This window comes from Rhinopithecus bieti, unplaced genomic scaffold (genome assembly GCF_001698545.2).
Source record: "Rhinopithecus bieti isolate Rb0 unplaced genomic scaffold, ASM169854v2 scaffold_5130, whole genome shotgun sequence".
NCBI lineage: Eukaryota > Metazoa > Chordata > Mammalia > Primates > Cercopithecidae > Rhinopithecus > Rhinopithecus bieti.
Window position 1 is genome coordinate 1,526,809 of NW_016804792.1, and position 21,835 is coordinate 1,548,643.

General features: G+C 41.0%; 1 long non-coding RNA gene and 1 pseudogene across 1 annotated transcript; one reads left to right on the forward strand and one right to left on the reverse strand.

Moving 5' to 3' along the window:
* Window positions 1–2,864: 2,864 nt before the first annotated feature.
* On the reverse strand, window positions 2,865–3,721 carry LOC108528559 (tubulin alpha-1C chain-like; annotated as a pseudogene).
* Window positions 3,722–5,513: 1,792 nt separating this feature from the next.
* Window positions 5,514–9,894, forward strand: LOC108528575 (uncharacterized). Its single transcript, XR_001885206.1, has 2 exons — window positions 5,514–7,004; window positions 8,221–9,894. It is a non-coding gene; the product is annotated as an uncharacterized LOC108528575 (long non-coding RNA).
* The last annotated feature ends 11,941 nt before the right edge of the window (window positions 9,895–21,835 follow it).

The following is a 21,835-nucleotide window of genomic DNA, read 5'->3' on the forward strand; positions in this document are numbered from 1 at the left end:
GGAATAGTTCTTATGGGCAATGAAATACCCAGAAATGACACATGTCTCTTCTACTTATATCCTGTTGGCCAGAACTATTCACATGGCTAGGCATAACTAGAATGAGGTATGAAAAATATAGTCTTCTGTGTCCCTGAAAGGAAGAGGAGAGCCAGACATCAGTGAGCATTCTTGATGGCCACCACATTACATAATTTAATCTTTTTATTATGTAGTTAAAGGAAACTGAGGGCTAGAGAAAGCTGGTATACTAGGTCACAAAGGAAGCTAGTGGCAGAGGTAGCACTAGAACCCAGTTCTTTTGGTAACAGGTAATGTTTTTTGTTGTTGTATAGTAGTTACTCTTTTCTGTGTAGGAACTGATGGCACAGACATGTTGCACAGCTATAGATAAATCCTTAAACACGAATAGAAAAGACGACCTTGGCTGGGTGCAGTGGCTCATACCTGTAATCCCAGCACTTTGGGAAGCTGAAGTGGGAGGATCACTTGAATCCAGGAGTTGGAGACCAGCCTGGGCAACATAGTGAGACCCCATCTCTACAAAAAATAAAAAATATTAGCCAGGCACAGTAGTGCAAGCCTCTATTCCCAGCTACTCAGGAAACTGAGGCAGGAGGATCACTCAAGCCCAGGAGTCTGAGGCTGCAGTAAGCCTGAGTGATTACGCCACTGCACTCCAGCCTGAGTGACAGAGTGAGACCCTGTCTCAAAATACAATACAATACAATACAATACAACACAACACAATACAATACAATGCAATAATTAAGCAGTGTTGCATGATGCAGGGTTAAACAAGTAGACTAATGCAACAAATAGAGTTCTGAAATAGATCCACGCATATATGGTCAGTTAATTTTCTTTCTTTTTCTTTTTTTTTTGGGGGGGGACGGAGTCTCCCTGTGTCGCCCAGGCTGGAGTGCAGTGGTGCGATCTTGGCTCACTGCAACTTCCACCTCCCAGGTTCAAGCGATTCTCTTGCCTCCTCCTCCAGAGTAGCTGGGACTGCAGGCACCCACCACCAAGCCCAGGTAATTATTGCATTTTTAGCAGAGATGGGGTTTCACCATGTTGACCAGGATGATCTCAATCTCCTGACCTCGTGATCCACCCACCTAGGCCTCCCAAAGTGCTGGGATTAGAGGCGTGAGCCACCGAGCCCAGCCTGGTCAGTTAATTTTCACCAAGCACACAAGGTGATTCAATGAATTTTGTGTGTGTGTGCCATATATTATCTGGAGCAATTGGCTCTCCAACTAAAAACTGTGGCACCTATATTTCACATAAAGAAACAATAATTTCAAATGACTGCAGATCTAAAGTAAAAGCAAAAATTGTACATTTCTAGAAGTAAAAAAGGGACTATATCTTTAAGAAATAGGGTAGGTAAAGTTCTTTCAGGCAGAACATAAATACAGGTTTTTCGTTTGTTTGTTTGTTTTTTGTTTTTTGAGACGGAGTCTCACTCTGTCGCCCAGGCTGGAGTGCAGTGGCCGGATCTCAGCTCGCTGTAAGCTCCGCCTCCCGGGTTTAGGCTATTCTCCTGCCTCAGCCTGCAGAGTAGCTGGGACTACAGGCACTTGCCACCTCGCCCAGCTAGTTTTTTTTGTATTTTTTAGTAGAGATGGGGTTTCACCGTGTTAGCCAGGATGGTCTCGATCTCCTGACCTCGTGATCCTCCCGTCTCGGCCTCCCAAAGTGCTAGGATTACAGGCTTGAGCCACCGTGCCTGGCCATAAATACAGTTTTAAAAATATAAAATTAAATATAAAATATAAATCATACCTTATTAAAGCAGAAAGTCCTCAGCATCAAAAAACATTGTTAAGTAAGTGAATAGGGTTAGTTTTCTCCATTTTAAGAACTGGAGGAGGAGGTGGGAGGATCACTTGAGCCTCGGAGGTTGAGGCTGCAGTGAGCTGTGATTGTGCCACTGTACTCCCGTCTGGGTGACACAGAGAGACCCTGTCAAAAAAAAAAAAAAAAAAAATAGTAGAAGAAGAATGACCTCACTGTGATTTCCAGGCCATATCCTCTAATGCCATGATGAGGGAAATTTTCTCTCTCTTATTCAGACAAATGTGAAACATTGACATTTACTACTACTATTATTACTAGTAACAATATCGTGCATGTACTCAGACCCTTAAACTTCTCAAAGCATTTTAAAATATATTTTCTCGCTTGCTTCCCCATAATTTATCTGAGATAAGCAGGTTCGGTGTCACTGACTTAATTTTATAGATACCCAGGGCAAGGACACAATGTGCTCAAGCTCACAAAACCAGCTAATGGTGACAGTAGGATTAGAATCCAAAACTTTGCCAAGCCATGAAAAACAATGAAATCATGTCCTTTGCAGCAACATGAATGCAGCTGGAGGCAATTATCCTAAGTGAATTAATGCCAGAACAGAAAACCAAACACTGAATATTCTCACTTATAAGTGGGAGCTAAACATTGGGTGCTCATGGACATAAAGATGGCAACATTAGACTCTGGGGACTACTAGAAGGGGGGGAGAGAGAAGGGGACAAGGGTTGAAAAACTAACTGTTGGGTACTATGCTCAGTATCTAGGTAATGGGATCATATCATACCCCAAACCTCAGCATCATGCAATATACCCATGTAACAAACCTGCACATGTACCCCCTGAGTCTAAAATAAGTTGATATTAGAAAAAAATAAATCCAGAACTGTGATCTTCAAGACTAATGCTAGAGTACAAGCCAGTCATTTTCTTCCCTTTTCCTGGGATTATAGATTTCTTCTTGGTGTGAATGAAAATAGTTGGATGACTTTTTTCAAGCACCAAGAGCTCTTTAGTAGCAGGGTAAGAAGCACAATTTGGCTCTTAATCTAGAATGCTTTTTCTAGATTCCTCTCCTTTTTAAAAATCTTAAAGCCTTTACTTGGAGATACTCTTTCATCCATCCCCTCACTCATGTACCAGTGAAAAAATGCATACTTGGCATATGTGAGGTCAAACTTGTGGTCCAGGTGAGCCCAGTCCTCAGCAATGGCAATGGTGTTGCTCAACTTACACACACAGCTCTCTGTACCTTGGCCAGGTCTTCACTGGGTACCACAGTGGGAGGCTGATAATTGATGCCAACCTTGAAGTCATCACTTCTTCACAGCATCACAGCATCACAAAGTGAATGCTGTGGTTGGTCTTGATGGTGACAATGCCAGCATTGACATATTTGAGAACCGTGTCATCATGGTACAACAGGCAGCAAGCCATGTATTTACCATGGCAAGACTCACATTTTACCATCAGATTGACTGGCTCAAAGCAAGCATTGGTAATCTTTGCTGTAGTAAGCTGTTCATGGTAGGCTTTCTCAGTAGAGACATTAGGGGCCTATGTGAGCAGAGGGAAGTGAATGTGGAGATAGGGTACCAGGTTGGTCTGAGGTTCCATCAGATCAATATTCAGGGCTCTATCAAATCTGAAGGAAGCAGTGATGGAAGGCACAATCTGGCTAATAAAGCAGTTAAGGTTAGCGTAGGTTGGGTGCTCAATATTGAGATTTCTATGGTAGATGTCATAGATGGCCTCATTGTCTGCCATGAAGCACAATCAGAGTGCTCTAGGGTGGTGAGAGTGGTGAGGATGAAGTTGTAGGGCTCAGCTACAGCTGTGGAAACCTGGGGTGCAGTGGGGTTGGATAAATGGAGAGCTCCAGTTTGGACTTCTTGCCATAATCAATGGAAAGAAGTTGTTATATTGTATGTTCTCTGTGTATAAAATATTCAACATAATGAGATGATCAGGAACAGAGAAGGTAGTGAAACAAAAGGAGTAAATCCAGATCTACATATTTTCTTTATATTTCTACTCCCCAGTCCTTAGAAACTATCTGGGTCCTGACAGACTATAGAGGTAAGAACTGTAAATTTTGCACAACTGATAAATTATTTTAGATTAGTGAGATTGCCTTCAGTTGCGAGTAATAGAACCTCACTAGAGACTGGCCTAATTTAAAAAAAGAATGTATTAGCTTATATAATAGAAAAGATCAGAAAAGAGCTAAGTATGCAAATACAATAGGACACTATTTTTTAATCTCTTGGCTCTACTTTTCTTTGTGTTGGCTTCATTATCTAGTAGATTCTCTTCAAATGTCAGCACAGATGGCTACTAGCATTTCCAAAGTTATATCTTACTAGTTTAGCCTCTTTCTCAATAGTTGTATTAAACATTTCAGAGTTGATATCCATAGGTCTTGATTGGGTAACATATCCAGCCTTGAAAAAAATCACCATCATTCTGATTGGCTGAGCTTAGGTCACCTGCCAACTGCTGGAAACAATGGGTGGAGTTTAGCACCACTTAAACCTTAAGGACCAAAAAAGGAGAAAGGGAATGGTATCCTAAAGGAAAAATCAAAGAACTGGACAGAGAAAAATTACACATACCTATTCTAGTACTCAGTTACATGCTTTAGTACTCAACAAATGCAGGAGGGAACATAAATTATTATAGTCAAGGGAAGGGTGACCTGACTTTGCTTAACTGAAAGCAAAGAGGGTTATGATGCTAAGGACAGGTGGAAAAATCTGATAGATTAAACGTTTTTAAGTTACCTTCTCTTTAACACTACATTTCCCCAGAGCTTTGCACGTGTAGTAGGATTAGACAACATCTTTTGCATTTGTATTTTTTACAGAAAAATATATTGGTGGAGAGAGGTTATGTAGGCTATAAAACAAAATTTTAAAACCTTGTAAGTGATCAGTATTCTCCAAATAGATAATCATTTGGATATTTACTAATATATGGATGTAAAGATGCTGGTCTGTTCTTTAGATAAGATTATTTTTTAACTCCAGGGAAATCCCTGTGATTCACCTTTGCTTAATCTGCAAACAGTGTTGATTCCAAGCACAACTATGTTTAGAATGGGAACCTTGTCTTTGTGTCCTATTTTTCTACAGGTGGCAATTACTGTTTCCTCAAGCCTGGAGTGTATGGTTATGGGACAGCCACTTCCTCCCTCAAATCAGATCCATTAATCTGTGTGGGCAAAGTCCATCACTATCATCTCTTGACCATATTTGGCTTAGGTGGAACAGATTTTCAACTGTCACAAGTAAAATACTCCCTACAGACCAGCTAAATTCATACAAACCCAACAGACCGTGCTTTTTGTTGTTGTTGTTGTTGTTTGTTTGTGAGACAGGGTCTCACTTCTGTCACCCAGGTTGGAGTGCAACGGCGCGATCATGGCTCACTGCAATTTCGACTTCCATTGCTCTTCCTAACTCAGTTTCCCAAGTAGCTGGGACTACAGGCATGTGCCACCATGCCCAGGGATTTTTTATACTTTCAGTAGAGGCAGAGTTTTGCCATGTTATTCAGTCTGGTCTCAAAGTCCTGGACTCAAGTGGTCTGTTCTCCTCAGCCTCCCCAAGTGCTGGGATTACAGGTATGAGCCACTGTGCCTGGCCCAGACTACACTTTTAAAGAAAATTTATCAACTGATATTTATATAACACGTTCCTGTTTTCTAACTTCTGGCATGTAAACCATCTCACTTGATTATCATGGAAGCTTTGGAAAGCAGGTAGGGCAGATCATATTATTATTCTCATATCATAGGTGATGAAATAGAGATCCAGAGAGATGAGGTGAACTACTCAAGCTGATATGAGCAATAATTAATGTAAGTCTTCAGATTCTAGACCTCAAGTTGTTCTCAAGGTGCCTGAGTTTGGGTGAGGGTGGCAGTGTTGGCTAGAAGTAACTGGGAAAAACTCTGGAATCCAAAGACTAAGGGTTTGAAGCCCAGTTATGCTGATTGCTGGTTGTGTGACCTCAGGCAGATTTCTTAATCACGTAGCCTCAGATTACTCATCTATATTGTTAAATCATTCTTTGCCTCATAGGATTTTTGTGATGATTAAACGAAGTAACACATGAATGGCACTTGGCAGGGCCTGGTATATCTCTCCTGCTTGAATGTATCAGTTATGTTACTTTTATTGCATATGTCCAAATCCAGATTCAACCTGCATTCACAAAGAGAAATGAAGAACTGAATCATTCATCTGTACTGTGCCAAGCTTCTGCCTCTATTAACCACATCTTTCAAGCATGGGTAGGGGGCAAGGGTGAATTGCCCCAATCAGTTGTTTACCTTGCTAAGCTTGCCTTCTAATAGCTTTTCTCCCCATTCTGATTGTCCATCACAAAGCCAAGTATATGTTATATATGTTCCAAAGATTGTAAGAGTAAGAGTAATTGGTATATTCTAAGAAATAAATCTAAACTCTACAATTTGATTAAATAATTAAGTATATAGCCATGTTAAAACAGTGAAACAAAATACCCATCTGAGTCTTTCTTCCTAGACTAAATAAGCTCCAAAGAAAGCATTTCTCCTATTTTACTTTGTTTTGAACTTTCCTCAGTTTTAGTGCGTTACAGATTTTTCCCAGTGTTAGTTTTATTAGACATGAACCAATTATTTCCATATACATCCAACACTGGTTCTTCTGTAAGGTTGGCTTTGAATATAGTAATGGTCAAAACATCAGTTCCATTCGGTAGATCCTGGTGGTTTTGTAGAGTAAAGGCAAATGAAAATAGCATGTTCTGGGAAGGTGCAGTCTTTCCTGTTGACCATGGTTGATTCTTTCATTCATTCAGGACCATTGAACAGCCTGTCAGAAATGAATAAGAACAAGTGTGGAAGAACAAGACCAAATCCCTGCCAAGTGAGCTTGCACTCTCATGGTGGATACAGAAAAGTAAACAGGCAATGAAGGATGGTGATGGAAGTATAGGGAGAATGTGAGCACATGCATGAGGAGCACCAAATTCAGACTGTGGGAACTCTTCTCAGAGACGGTGACATCTAAGCAGAGGGCTGACCAGTGACTGTGGATTAGCAAGTCAGTGTTTGCTGGGAGGAGGGAAGAGGCAACTATTTCAGGCCCAAAGAGAAGATGCAAGGGCTGTGAGGATGAAGTGAACTTCGCTGGTTTATGGTATGCAGAATTCTAAGAGAAACCTGGCAGGAGAGGGGCTTAAGGAATTAGGGCCAAAATAGGTTGCTGGTTGTGTGATTGATTTTATGGCTGCTGGTGGCAACAAATTCCTCAGCATGAATTCTACCAAGTGAAGAAGTATTTCCTATAACTTGCTTTAAATTTCCTTAGCGTTAACTTCTCTGAGTGGCCCAGTCTCTTACGGCACAATGTAATAAGGATCTATCAGTTTTACTGCCTAGTACATATATTTAATGCCTAAGAGAGTGTAACAGTGAAAACTTCTCCCAGGCCTACCCGCAAGTTCATGAAAGTGGAAGTGACCCCACTGTTCCACTGTCTCCCAGTGGAAAGATAAATTCCCTTAGCACCAGGCTTTCTGGGGACTAAATGAAAGCAACAATGACTCAGCACTTCACAACGTGCCAGGCACAATTCTAGTTATAGTGATTTAAACTTCTAACTGTCCTATGCTGTAGACAGTATTGTTCTGCCCATTTTACAGGTGAGGATATTGAGACAAGGGGAGGTAAATGACTTCCACAGGGAAACCCAGCTGATGACAGGCAGAGGCAGAACTGGGTCCCAGGTGGTCTGGCTCCAGAGAGTCCCCCTCCACAAAAAAGGCTGTAGCAGTTAGGTGTCCTGTGAGCTGATTCAGGAATGCCCTGCAGAGCTTCTATTGCAGTGTCATGGCAACTATAGAGCACTCCCCTGACATTTGCATGAAGACAGCAACTCTTTCATCTCTTTTTGTGGGGTGGGAAGGGTGATGGAAGGCAATGGTGGAGTAGTGAGGACAATGTTTCACCAAAACGTGCTTATCAAAATAAGCATGTATTTAAGCTACAAATTATAACAGCTATTGGAAATTATGGTGGTTTACCATGGAATAGATTTCAGACTCCCCTTATCTGTACTTTTGCTTTACCTTTAACATAGGTAATGAAATCAGACAGGTCATTGTCCGTTAAAGTCTGTAATGCTTCCTGGTTCTCAAGAAGTGAAAATGAAACATTTTCTTTGCCTTTGCAGCTCTGCTACACTTTATTCAAATTCAAAGACTACTTTTTACCACGACTTAGTCAGGATTTTATTTTGTTGTGTCATTTTAAAGCAAAATGTATCTTTTAGAAGACTGTGTGACATGCTTCTGCCCCCAAATGAAAATGTGGACTCTAACCATACCTGACATGCTTTTTGGTTTCTCTTTCAGGAGTTCATGGATTAGAATGCCAAAGACACAATATTGGTTTTGATGCATTTGCAGTAGCACAAATTGAAGTCCTGGCGACTTTATCCTGTTTTCATAAAAGAAAAAAAAGTTAAAGAGATGGGGAAGATAATAGCTAAAAAACAACAACAAAAATCTGAATTCAAACTGTGATGACTTTATCAAAGGACTTTCCTACTGACATTCAACATAACCTCAAAATTAACATCACCTTGCTGATATTTGTAGTTTACTCACAACTTTTCAACTACACTCTACTCTCTTTTGGGGAAAAGGAAGTTATGCATGCTAGCTGTTTTCAAGTTTAGCAGATGCACTTTGAAAATACTTGTTAGAGAGTGAGATTAAAAACAAAAACACTGTGTAATATTTCTATTACCAGGAACAAAATTGCTTGTATGAAAAAATATCTGAGGAACATCTTTAATTTGTAGCTGGAATTGATTTGTGTGTGTGTGTGTGTGTGTGTTGCTTAATTCTCAGTTCTGGTCGAAATCTGTCAAGTTGGATCAGGTCATTTGATCCTATCCTATTTCCAGTCTTCTTCTAGGACCTGTGAGCATGGGCAAACACTTTTTAATTATCCTGATCAAGTGTGGGGGACATCCTTTTGCTGGCCCCACTTGTAATCAACTGTGATCTCCTAGAAGCAGGCGAATTGATTGCTTCTGTCCTCCCCAACTAGCCAGAAGAGTAGGTCATACATTATCCTGGCTCTTTGAAAAAATCCAACTCAGTGATTGATTTTATGGCTGCCGGTGGCAGCAAATTCCTCAGCATGAATTCTACCAAGGGAAGAAGTATTTCCTATAACTTGCTTTAAATTTCCTTAGCATTAACTTCTCTGAGTGGCCCAGTCTCTTATGGGACAATGTAATAAGGATCTATCAGTTTTACTGCCTAGGACATACCTTTAATGCCTAAGTAAATCTCTCTTATTTTTCAGTCCAGGCTTAGTAATTCTGACTTTTGAAATCTCCTGTCATGACCGAATCTATACTGCACTTTATTTCTTACTCTGCCCTGGAATTCAGCCATTCCTGCACTACATTTCTTAAGGTGAAGAAGTGATAGATGAAGACACCAATCCAAGTGAACATGTATTATTCTCTTCTATAATGCTATTGTATTATATTCTCTCTTTTTTTCATTCTCTTGATTTCTCTGCACAAAAGAGGGAAATTCATCCAAAGCAACGGAAAATTTCCTTGAAAGATTTTTATCTAGTCACACTTACATACAGTGTAACGTCCCCCTCTTACAGCATTATACAGTTTGGGATTTGTTTTTAATCCCGTGGAAAATGTCCTAACAGGGCTTTGGTGTATCTTTGTTCCAATTTCTACATTCCTTGCGGAGGGGTGAAGTTTCTTTTATTAAATGAAATACACATCTACTTTATTAAATAAATAGGCACCTCAACCATTCGTTGCTAATGAAACAAAACTATAAATAAAACATCTAACTATCCAAGTATTATGTTTTCTCTACATTTGCCCCAAAATGTGCCTCATCTCCCTGCACCTCCAAATAATATTTCTAGTGTTTTTCATTTTATTAGTTTTGCAATGTCACTGTCCAGATAGAATTATTTGATGGCTTAAGACAACTTTTGTAAGATTTTCAAGCCCTAAATTAAAAAATCATATTTCAATAAAACAGATCTTGTCATTTATTTATTGGGATGTGTGTGAGAGGGACCTGCTGCTTCACACTCGTCCAGTACATTGCCTTTGAAATACACTTGAATTTGTGGAGGCAGGGTGTAGAATGACAAAAACAAACAAATCCCCACAATACAGACCAAACTGGGGTACGCACAGACAGATTGATTTTAATTTTATTTTAATTTTGGAGTTTCTGTGAAAAGAATGAGGAGAGAGAAAAATGGGGAAGGGGGGAGATAGCATATTTAGGGTATGACAAATTGGGAATAGCTCTGCAGTGATCTTTTTCTTTTCTTTTCTTTTTTCTTTTTTTATTGTTTTTTTGTTTTTTTGAGACACAGTCTCACTCTGTCACCCAAGCTGGAGGGCAGTGGCATGATCCTGGCTTACTGCAACCTCTGCCTCCTGGGTTCAAGCGATTTTCTTGCCTCAGCCTCCCAAGTCACTGGGACTACAGGTGCATGCCACTATGCCCGGCTATTTTTTTTTTTTTTCTTTTGTATTTTTAGTAAAGATAGGGTTTGACCATGATGGCTGGGCCGGTCTCGAACTCCTGATCTCAGTTAATCCACCTGCCTCGGCCTCCCAAAGTGCTGGGATTACAGGCTTGAGCCACCACTGCGCCCCACTCTGATATCTTTTTCTGCCCTTCCTCTCTACCTTCTTCCTTCCTTTCCTTCTTTTCCTGTCTTCCTCCTTCCCTCCCTCTTTTCCTTCTTTTTTTCGCTTTCATCAAAGGTTATTGTGCTAGGCACATTGAAAAGATAGACATGATCCCTGAACTTGCAGAGCAGAACCAGGCAGCCAAAAGCATTTGTATTAGGAGTCATCCAGGAGGAGCCATAGATGCATGGACAAGGAGCACGTGTGGCTGTGAGGGTTTCCTGTGGGAAATGATGCTAAAGCTAATGTGTGAAAGATGTGTGGAAGTGGCCAGGGGGAGGAATTAAGGGAAGAATAAAAAATCATCCCCAAACCAGAAAGTGTTCATCACAGCCGAGCTGAAGGAATTCCAGCAAGGCTGATGGACAGGGCTCCAGGTGGAGAGTTCTCCAGGAAGGCTATCCAGGCTTGGAGTGCTGGTCATTACTTTGAAAACAAAACTAATGCCAGAACTAGTTGGGGGAGATAGGGTGTTCTTTTTCCTACATCTAGCGAAGATTAGGTAGAGTTGGAATCATTATAATAAAATTATCTGACATAGCTACAGAACTCCAAAGAGGGGAACGTTAGAAATTCAAGAATATACTAAATGTCTGTATCCCTGTCCCCTCTGCCTAAATGAGGACGTGAACATGTGACATGGGCATTCCAGTGGGATGAGCTGAGTGCACTGGAGGCTACGAGGGTTGTGAATTGGCAAAGAGGCTCACCAGGTGCAGAGAGATTTGTATTTAAGGGCTCTCCTCTCAGCATTAGGGACATACAATTTAGGGATACCGTATAAAACACCTTTTCGGGTACTTGATACTTTAAATTTTAATTTTAACTAAAATAACTGTTTTAAGAGACAGATCTTACTCTGTCACCCAGGCTGGAGTGCAGTGACACAATCATAGCTCACTGCAGCCTTAAACTCCTGGGCTCAAGTGGTCCTCCTGTGTTACACTCCCAAGTAGCCTGGACTACAGGCATGCACCACCACACCTAGCTAATTTTTATTTTTTTGTGCAGATAGGGGTTGCCCAGGCTGGCCTTGTACTCCCTTTCTCAAGCTGTCCTCCTTTTTGGTCTCCCAAAGTGCTGGGATTATAGGCGTGATCCACTGCGCCTGGCCTGAATACTTTTAAACTTTCTCTCGATCTCTCTCTCGCTTTCTCACTTGGTAGCCGAAGCCATAAAAGTCATAAAAATTAAGCAATTTGAGATTTCCCACCCAGGGGAAGGGTCACTATGTTGACAATGAGAGGAAATTAAAGGTTGGGGTCATATTCTCTTTGCCCATCCTTCTATTAGTGCAGAAAGATAATTGCATGGCTCTGATTGCATGGAGAGATAAAAGCCCAATACCCTTCCACTCTTCAGCACGTCTCCAGGACTAACAGCAGATCAAGGGACATTTGGCTTCAAATGGGGAAGAAAATTTGCTGGAAAAGGCCTCCTCAGAGCTGGGCATAGCTCTGTCTGATGGAGGCCTGACTTGCTTCTAAAAAGAGTGTGGTCTGAGTCCATCCCCTTTTCCCAAATCATTTTAAATCTTGCTGAGTCATTCAATTTCAAGTCTAATTAACTATCTGCTTATCTCTCTTAGTTGAGCCTTCAATGTCTTTTTCTGTTTGGGCTAACAAAAACAAATGGTTAGAAGGACTATCAAACATACAGATTCTCTTTTGCAAAGGTAGGGATATATTCTGGAGCTTGGTTAAGAGAGTCAGTGTAGGCTCCTCAGTCATCGTCCAGTTTTGGACTTTAGCCCTTTTTTTTTTTTTTTTTTTTTTTTTTTTTGGTAGAATTTCACTCTTGTTGCCCAGGCAGGAATACAATTGTGCAATCTCAGCTCACTGCAACCTCCACCTTCCAGGTTTCAGTGATTCTCCTGTCTCAGCCTCCCAAGTAGCTGGAATTACAGGTACGTGCCACCATGCCTGGCTAATTTTTTGTATTTAGTAGAGATGGGATTTCACCACGTTGGTCAGGCTGGTCTCAGGGTCAGGATGATATGTGTTAATTCAGATTCAAAGAGGCCCATCATTTATTTTGAAGTGAACTTTATATAACAGCAACTTGAACTGGACAGCAATGCTTGTGGAATCACCCTGGGCAGATAATGCGCTTATCAGGCCTGGACAATACTATATTCCTCTGGATCCCTACATATTCCCCGGAACCCCTTTTAGAGTCTTTTGCAGAGAAAGTCCTCAAAACTGAATTAAGTGGCTGATTCAGCACAGCTAAGGGCATCTAAGGATGCCAGAATACCCAGCCCCAGTGTCCATGTCTGAACCTTGCCTCTAATCCCTTTCTTATTTCCAGTTTCAGATAGAAAAACATTCCATAACGGGGGTAGTCAATTCAGAATAGCTATGGTGACAACAATAATGTAACAATGACCTAGACTGAGCACTCACTATGCATCAGACTCTGCTAAGCATTATTATATGTAATCCTTACAGAATCTGGAGGCAATATGTTCCTATTTCACATTTCTTATTTCTATTTCACAACTAGGGAAATTGAGCCTTAGGGAAGAACTGTTCAGTCACAGGGCTAGTGAAAGATGAATCCCAGATCCCATGTCAAGTTAGTCTGATTCTGGAGACTGTGTTGTTAGTCATTACCCAGACTCACAAGCCTGGACCTTAAGGCACAGAAGGTTCTAGAAATGAAGATAAATTTTTCTGGGCTGTATTACACTCAAAGCAAATTTAGGGTGAGAGGCCTGTCCTTGGGATTGATTATTTTCTTGTTTCCATTGTTCTTCCTTTCCTTTGTCTCACAACTCTTTATTGAATTGTACCAGGAATTATGACGGACACCTGAGTGGGGTAAGGAGGCTAAACAAGAAAGATTCTGCTCGTTCAGATCCCCTGCCCTCTTTCCATCCTTCTTCTCACAGGACTAATGAGCTGAACAATCCTAAAACATGACTATAGTCATGTCTTTGGGGGACTCCTGCAGACCCCTGTCTCCTACAATTCAACTTTTCAAGCCTATGTTGTAATTCCTAGGCAGAATTCTGAGCTCTGCTGTCATCTTTTAGTTTTGCACTTATTCCAAATATTTTGATCCAAATATGCCCTTGGTGCCATGCTTTATTAATGCCGATATAACTCATATTAGTGAGTATCTGTTTTGGAGCCACTTGCCCTACATAAGTTATTGGGTTTCACTGTTTATCTTAGATTAAAAAAAAAAATTCCGTATGCTCTGACCTCCTGACACCTAAGCCCTGCCTGTGCAGTTAAAACAGGAAAACTAGTTATTTGATATCACGAAGGCAATTCAGCTGGTAGGCAAACTCAAATGTTTCCATTTCCCACTGGAGTATCTGCAATGTAGGGAACCATAGATTATTAATCAGGGATGCTCAAGAGAAAAATTGTTTCTTTTGTTTACTTGTTAATTTCCAAAATGAACTCAGTGCAAAGAAGATACAGTCATGGTGCATTTATTTTGCATTGTTAGCACCTATCATTATGTCATTGCATAAGGACCGCTCAAATAAATTGTTTTGAAATCACATGGATGGCTTTATGTCCTTTCTCCCACCTGCCTGCAGAGTTGCATGAAAAAAGAAAAAAACACGAGCATCAGCCAGGCCATTGGGGTGAGGATGCTGTTCACCGTGTGGGGGTGCCAGGCTAGCCTGGGTGTCTGGGGTCAGGCTTTGGCAGACCACCAGAGACAGGGCAGCTCATAGTCCAGGACTGATCCTAGGGGATCCTGAGCCAGCAAGTCAGTAATGGGAACCAGGGTCGAGAGTGGAGTGCGAAATTTATACCATGGACCAAAACCTCCGAGGAGGAAGCAATTTCACTTAAGGACATTTTCTTCCTAGTTTTAATTTTCCTTTATTTTAACTGCTACACATTTGTTTCTCACCAGATTCCTCAGTGTGTCTAGTTGTTCTGTCATGGGTGCTCCCGAATGCACTGCCACACGAATTTATCTCTAAAGAATGTACTGGCTGTTTTGGGAGAAAAGATGCTGGTTTATGTCATATGAAATAAAAATGCCTAACATTTACTGAGCACTTATTTGTACCAAGTGCTGCACTAAGATGTGCATGGAATATTTCAGGTAATTCTCAGAACCTACTGTCTGGGTGCTACTACCAAGCCTAATTACTGTTGAGAAAAAGAAAGCATGTAAAAGGTAAGCAATTTGCCTGAGGTCACAGACCAAGTAAATCGCAAACCTCCCCTGTAGCCTGATGGAGTTCATGCTCCTCACAGTGACCCCCATGTTCCTCTAGATGGAGGCAGCGCTTGCCTTGGTGTCCATCTGGAGCTATTGGCAGGGGCTGCATCTCCATCTCTGCTAAGTACCTATTGTGCTAACGTGCACTTGCAAACTACCGAAAGGGGCATTGGGGCGGAAAGCAAAACTAAACATACTCTTACGATATGATCTAGCAATCACACTCCTTGGTATTTACTCAAATAAGTTGAAAATTTATGTCCACAGAAAAACCTACACGTGAATGTTTATAGCAGCTTTATTCATAATTGCCAAATCTTGGAAGCAACCAAGGTGTCCTTTAATAGGTAAATGGATAAACAAACTGTGATACATCCAGACAATGGAATATTATTCATCAATAACAAGAGATGAGCTTTTGCACAGCTTAGGCATAATAATAATAGTAAAGCATATTGCTAAGTAAAATAAGCCTATATGAAAAGTCTGCATACTGTATGATCCCACCTCTGACAGCCTTGAAAAGGCAAAACTATAGGGACAGTAAAACAAACAAACAAACAAACAAACAAACAAAAACCCAGTGGTTTCCAGGGGTTTTAGGGAAAGGGAAGGTTGAATATGCAGGCAGAACACAGAGGGTTTTTTGCTCTCTCTCTCTCTTTTTATTTTATTTTTTATTTTTTTTGAGATGGAGTCTAGCTCTGTCACCTAGTCTGGAGTGCAGTGATGCGATCTTGGCTCACTGCAACCTCCACCTCCTGGGTTCAAGCGGTTTTTCTGCCTCAGCCTCCGGAGTAGCTGGGACTACAGGTGCACACCACTACACCTGGCTAATTATTGTATTTTTAGTAAAGCCAGGGTTTCACCATGTTGACCAGGCTGGTCTCGAACTCCTGACCTCAAGTGATCCTCCCACTTCGGCCTCCTGAAGTGCCAGGGATTACAGGTGTGAACCACCACGTCCGGCCCACAGATGATTTTTTTTTTTTTTTTTTTTTTTTTTTTTTTTGAGACGGAGTCTCGCTCTGTCGCCCAGGCTGGAGTGCAGTGGCCGGATCTCAGCTCACTGCAAGCTCCGCCTCCCAGGTTTACGCCATTCTCCTGCCTCAGCCTCCCGAGTAGCTGGGACTATAGGCACCCGCCACCTCGCCCAGCTAGTTTTTTTTTTTTTTTTTTGTATTTTTTAGTAGAGACGGGGTTTCACCGGGTTAGCCAGGATGGTCTCGATCTCCTGAACTTGTGATCCGCCTGTCTTGGCCTCCCAAAGTGCTGGGATTACACCACAGATGATTTTTATAGCAGTAGAACTATTTTCTATGATATTGTAATGATGGATATATGTCACTATACCTTTGTCAAAATCCATAGAATGTACAAGACCAAGAAGTGAACCCTAATGTAAACAATGAACCTACATTAATAATAATGTATCAATATTGGTTCATTAGTTGTAACAAATGAACACTAATGGAAAATGTTAACAATAGGGGAAACTGATGAGGAAATATATATCTCTGTGCTTTCCATTCAATTTTTCTATAAACCTAAAACTCCTTACCAAAAAAAAAGTCTATTGACTTTTTAAAAGGGACATTGATGAACTTGAGTAAGAGGGGCTGGGAGATAGGACTGGAAGAATATTTTCACCCCTTTCTACTTTTGCATGTTTCTATTATCTTTTCAAAAGAAGCTAATTTTAAAAGCCATTTCAGTGTTTCTATTAATATTTGGTATTCAAAATAAATTAGGCTGGGAGAGGTGGCTCACAGCTGTGAGCTGAGGCAAGAGGATCACTTGAGCCTATGAGTCTAAGACTAGCCTGGGCAACATAGTGAGACACTGTCTCTACACAAAATTTTAAAAAATTAACTGGATATGGTGGCACCCACCTGTAGCCCCAGCTACTTTGGAGGCTGAAGCAGGAGGATCCGTTTGAGCCCAGAAGACTGAGGCTGCAGTGAGCAGTAATCTTGCCACTGCACTCCAGCCTGGGCAACAGAGCAACACACTGTCTCAAAAAATACAAATAAAAATAACAAAATTAATTAAAATGTAAAGCCAAGGAAAGAATCTCAGCTTCATGACCCTGAGGATATGGCCTTGTGTTTGACCCATTTTTAATGATGAAATTGTGATCTCTTGTTCTTGACACATTAGAAGCACCAGACCCAAGAATGATCCCCTTGGTGAGAAAGTGGTAGGGGAATCTACTTGATGAGGTTGGGGGTCCCTAGGCCTTCATGCTGCCTGCTCCTGCCCTTCCCAGATCCACACACTTTTTTTTGTTTTGTTTTGTTTTGTTTTAGACGGAATCTCACTCTGTCACCCAGGCTGGAGTACAGTGGCACGATCTTGGCTCACCGCAACTTCTGCTACTTGAGTTCAAGTGATTCTCCTGCCTTGGCCTCCCAAGTAGGTGGGATTACAGTTGTGCACTATGACACCTGGCTAATTTTTTGTTGTATTTTTAGTAGAGACAGGGTCTCGCCATCTTGACCAGGCTGGTCTCGAACTCCTGACCTCAGGTAATCTGCTCGCCTTGGCCTCCCAAAGTGCTGGGATTACAGGCGTGAGCCCCCACACCCAGCCAGCTCCACACACTTTTTTTCACTCCTCGGAGAATTTACAGAGAGCTAACTCTAGTGGTTCACTCTGAGGTTGCTGAGGTCAGGTAGTGTATGAGAGAGAGAGAGAGAGAGAAAAAAAAAAGGTGAAGAAAAAGGAAAAAACAAAGAAAGAGAGAGGAAGGAACAAAGGATGAAAGGAAGAGGAGGAGGGAGGAGAGAGAGAATATAATTTTGATGGGCAAATCAGGAAGCCGGTGTAGTATCCCATTAAAGTCCTGGATTTGGCAAGTGATTCCTGAAAAAGAAAGAAGGGTACCTTCATATTTTCTAGCAAACAATGAGGCTGGAATTTTTCCTGATTCTTCTCTACTTCCAACCGTGGAAGGAGCACTAAACCAAAAAGAGGATTCGCTTGTATATGCCACCATTTCCTGCATCCCCTCCACCAGGCCTGGGAGACACCATTAATCACACAACGCGTCCATCTGTGTGCCTGTCATTTGAGCTGCTCCCTACGGTTAGAAAAGCAGACAACAGGCACATGCCAAATACTTGGCTGTGTGGGTCATCAGTGATAACTGGTAGAGAAGTTACTTCTCTTTGCCTTCCTTTTAATCTTCACCAAATCCTATTTACTCTTAGAGAATGAGGCAACTATGTTTAGAGAAAATGGATCAAACCCAATTCCATTTGGCTTTCTTGCTGAACTGAAGACATTAGAGGTTTTAAACATCACTGAACAGTATTGATGCAAGTGACACACACACACACACACACACACACACACAAATCTGATGCAATTGGGGCTTTCTGAACAACCCATTTTTCTATCTAATCAGTTGAGGAATCCTTGGTTTTAAATACAGAATAAGTCATAACAAGAATCTTATTTAGTTGTGTTACATACAGTTTTGGATTGGAAACTTTCCATTCTTCTTTTCTCCCCAGAGGAGATTATATTTATGAACTCTGATCTACAAAGGGATTTCTGAAGCTATGGAATATTATTTTCAACATGAATTGTATTTGGGATATATGGAGCCCCCAAAGGCTTTGAACAATTTTGTTATTGGCTCAATGTAAAATTCTCAAAGAGCCAAAACTGATGGCTCTTTTCCAAGCAGAGAAAGCTTTCAGAAAAGTGCTGATTCTTCCTGTAGGGGCTGAAGGCTGCTGACCCGAGGGTGCCTTTGGGGTCCTTTAAGAAAAATCTTTAGATGGCACCAAAGTTTCTGTGCAAATGCAAATATAAAAAAGGTGTGATCCTATCTCTACAAGTTAATTAATCATATAAGAAAGTAAGCATTACACTTAAACTCTCTACATCCTCCTTCAGATTCTAAGACACGTTTTTGGATCAGCAAACCATGTACCTGGAGTTTTATTTCATGTAATTTATTTTTCAGGAACAGAAGTGGACTTGGGCTGTCCACCCCCACCATTCTTGCTGAGGTGTCTCACTACTACCCAGACGTGTGAATTCATGTGACAGCTGGTATGAGTTGTGGTCACAGAACAAAGGAGGCTAAGCGGGCATGATTCTCAACTTTGGCTTCATTCATGCCATTTTCTACCAGCTAAGCCTCTAGAGTCAAACTTGAAGAACTATCAAGTGGAACTCTTGAAGAATGGACTTTCTTTCCACAGTGAATACTTCATTGATTTTCACTGGTTCCCTGAATAAAGCAGCAAGAAACTCACCACTTCTTTATTGAAGACTCTGCTTCAGCCACTACGTCAAATGCGTTACACTCTTTAACTAAACTTAAATATGGTCTATAACCCTTTGGGTGGTGTTGTTTCTGTTTCACGGATGAAGATGAAGATATTGACACTTTAAGGTTACAAAACCATCACCATCATCAACAAACAATGGTGCTTAACTCTGATTGAGAATTTACTCTGCTCCTAAAACATGGAAAGCATGTCATAAATCTTCACACAACTGGGTAAGCGTGTCACAAATCTTCAAACAAGTTTGTAAAATAAGGACTATTAACATTCCCATGTTACAGTTGAAGAAACTGAGGCCTAGAGAATTAAATGATGTGCCCAAGGTCACAGAATGCATCATACAGAGGTGGAGGAGGAGTTAGCTTCACTCCAAAGTCTTTGATCTTCATTGTTATAATTTCTGGCCATGTAGTAGAGTAGAAATGAACTGAAAATTAATGTCAGGTTTACACAAATTATTTTATTAAGAAAAGAGGCCGGCCGGGCGCGGTGGCTCAAGCCTGTAATCCCAGCACTTTGGGAGGCCGAGACGGGCGGATCACGAGGTCAGGAGATCGAGACCATCCTGGCTAACACGGTGAAACCCCGTCTCTACTAAAAAATAAAAAAAAAAAAAACTAGCCGGGCGAGGTGGTGGGCGCCTGTAGTCCCAGCTACTCGGGAGGCTGAGGCAGGAGAATGGCGTAAACCCGGGAGGCGGAGCTTGCAGTGAGCCGAGATCCGGCCACTGCACTCCAGCCTGGGCGGCAGAGCGAGACTCCGTCTCAAAAAAAAAAAAAAAAAAAAAAAAAAAAAAAAAAAAAAAAAAAAAAAAAAAAAAAAAAAAAAAAAAAAGAAAAGAGGCCAAGTGTGGTGGTTCATGCCTATCTATAATCCCAGCACTTTGGGAGGCTGAAGTGGGTGGATCATTTGAGGTTAGGAGTTCAAGACCAGCCTAGCCAACATGGTGAAACCTCGTTTCTACTGAAAATACAAAAATTATCCAGGTGTGTTAGTGCGCACCTGTAATCCCAGCTACTCGGGAGGCTGAGGCAGGAGAACTGCTTGAACCCAGGAGGTGGAGGTTGCAGTGAGCCGAGATAGCACCACTGCACTCCAGCCTTGGTGATGAGCAAAAACTCCAATTAAAAAAAAAAAAAGAGAGAGAAGAAAAATGTTAGGATAAAGGAGAAGAACTATAAAATCTTATGACTGGACGCTTATAAATCATGAGTATTGAAAAATTAAACATTCCTAATAACTACAGATATCCATAAAATGTTTCCCAAAATTAAGGGCAACTTTCTTCAGTGTCAGCAATACCGACAGCAGTAGTTTCATGGTCATAGAGTTTTTGTTATTATTGTCAACATTTTCCAAAATTTAACACAACTTTAATACATGTGAAAGTAGAGCTTAGACAATAAAAGATATCAGATCTTGGGGTATTACAATGACTTCTTTTTTAAAAGAGTATTATCATATATTGCTTTAGAATAACACTCAGGAAGCCAAAACCATTAGCATGAATGATAACCTGAGATTGTAAGGATTATGTGTAAATGTGAAAGAAGAGATAACTACGTTTAGATATCTAATGGTCACTCTTAGGTATTATGTGATAACATGTGGCCTTATCCACTGAGGACAAGAGGGCCATTTCCTTCTTTGGATTAGGCATTCCCAGGTGTGATTCTTACAGTTACCTCTTCTTTCTATTCAGTATTTAAGCACTTTTAGTTCATCTGAGGGAATGAAAATAAAGATACTTTCTTTAAGAAAGATGAATGAAAATATTGCTGATTTAACCAAGTGCAAAAAATCTCATTTAATTTTATTTGTTGAGATTGATATGAACATCCGAAGGGAAACTAAGTGCCTTTCACAAACTTTTATTCGTGCACGTAGATCACAATGTGGATAAGCAAAAGTTGGGCTCCCGGAGAGGTGCAATTGCATATGGCTCCACTCAGAACCAAGGGGCTTCAGCCGCTTTATGTTTTATGGACCTGTATCAATCTTTCTATTTCCAACGTTTCCCCTTTTCCCTCCTCCCCACTGCCAGCACTCACACGTGTGCACAGTCATCACAGGAGGGAGGGAAGTTTATTCTCCATGAACAATTTGCTCCTTGGCCACTCTGAATCTGCCAACCAGGTTGCCAATTCTGATGTAGACACCTGTCCATTTGGAACAAGAATGAAAACAGCCACTCATTTTCTAGAAACCATCAAACACCCTGTCAGCGAACAACAGCTCTCCGTTCACTGCAATCTGGGCAAGACATGAATGGGTCACATGGATAGACAATTACTGATCCTCCAAGCCATTCAGCTTTCTTCAAATTGATGAAAGTTTCTGATCCCTTCCCTACAATGTAGTCTTAGAAAGGGTATCTTTTAATGACAGTGATAATAAGCTGCTAAAACTTCATTTTTTTTGGTTATGCAAGTGGGTTCTTAAAACAATACTATCAAGAACTTGCTAATGAGAGTACACGGCCAATCCATATTTTAAGATGGCTTCCCAAATGACATTTTCATTGTTGTAATAACAACAAAAATGATTTCCAACCACATCACTACCAGATACTGAAAAATTTTTCATACTTTCAAATAGAAGCCAGTAGAGTTTCCTCTCTCCTCCTGTGTGCGCATGCATGTGCTTGTGGTGTGTGTGTGTGTGTGCGTGTGTGTGTGTGTGTGTGTTGCAGGGCTCTTTGGCCCTTCACCTTGTTCTTTGTTTAATAAGATACTGCCCTGGTCCCTCTAAGTCTGACATCTTCAT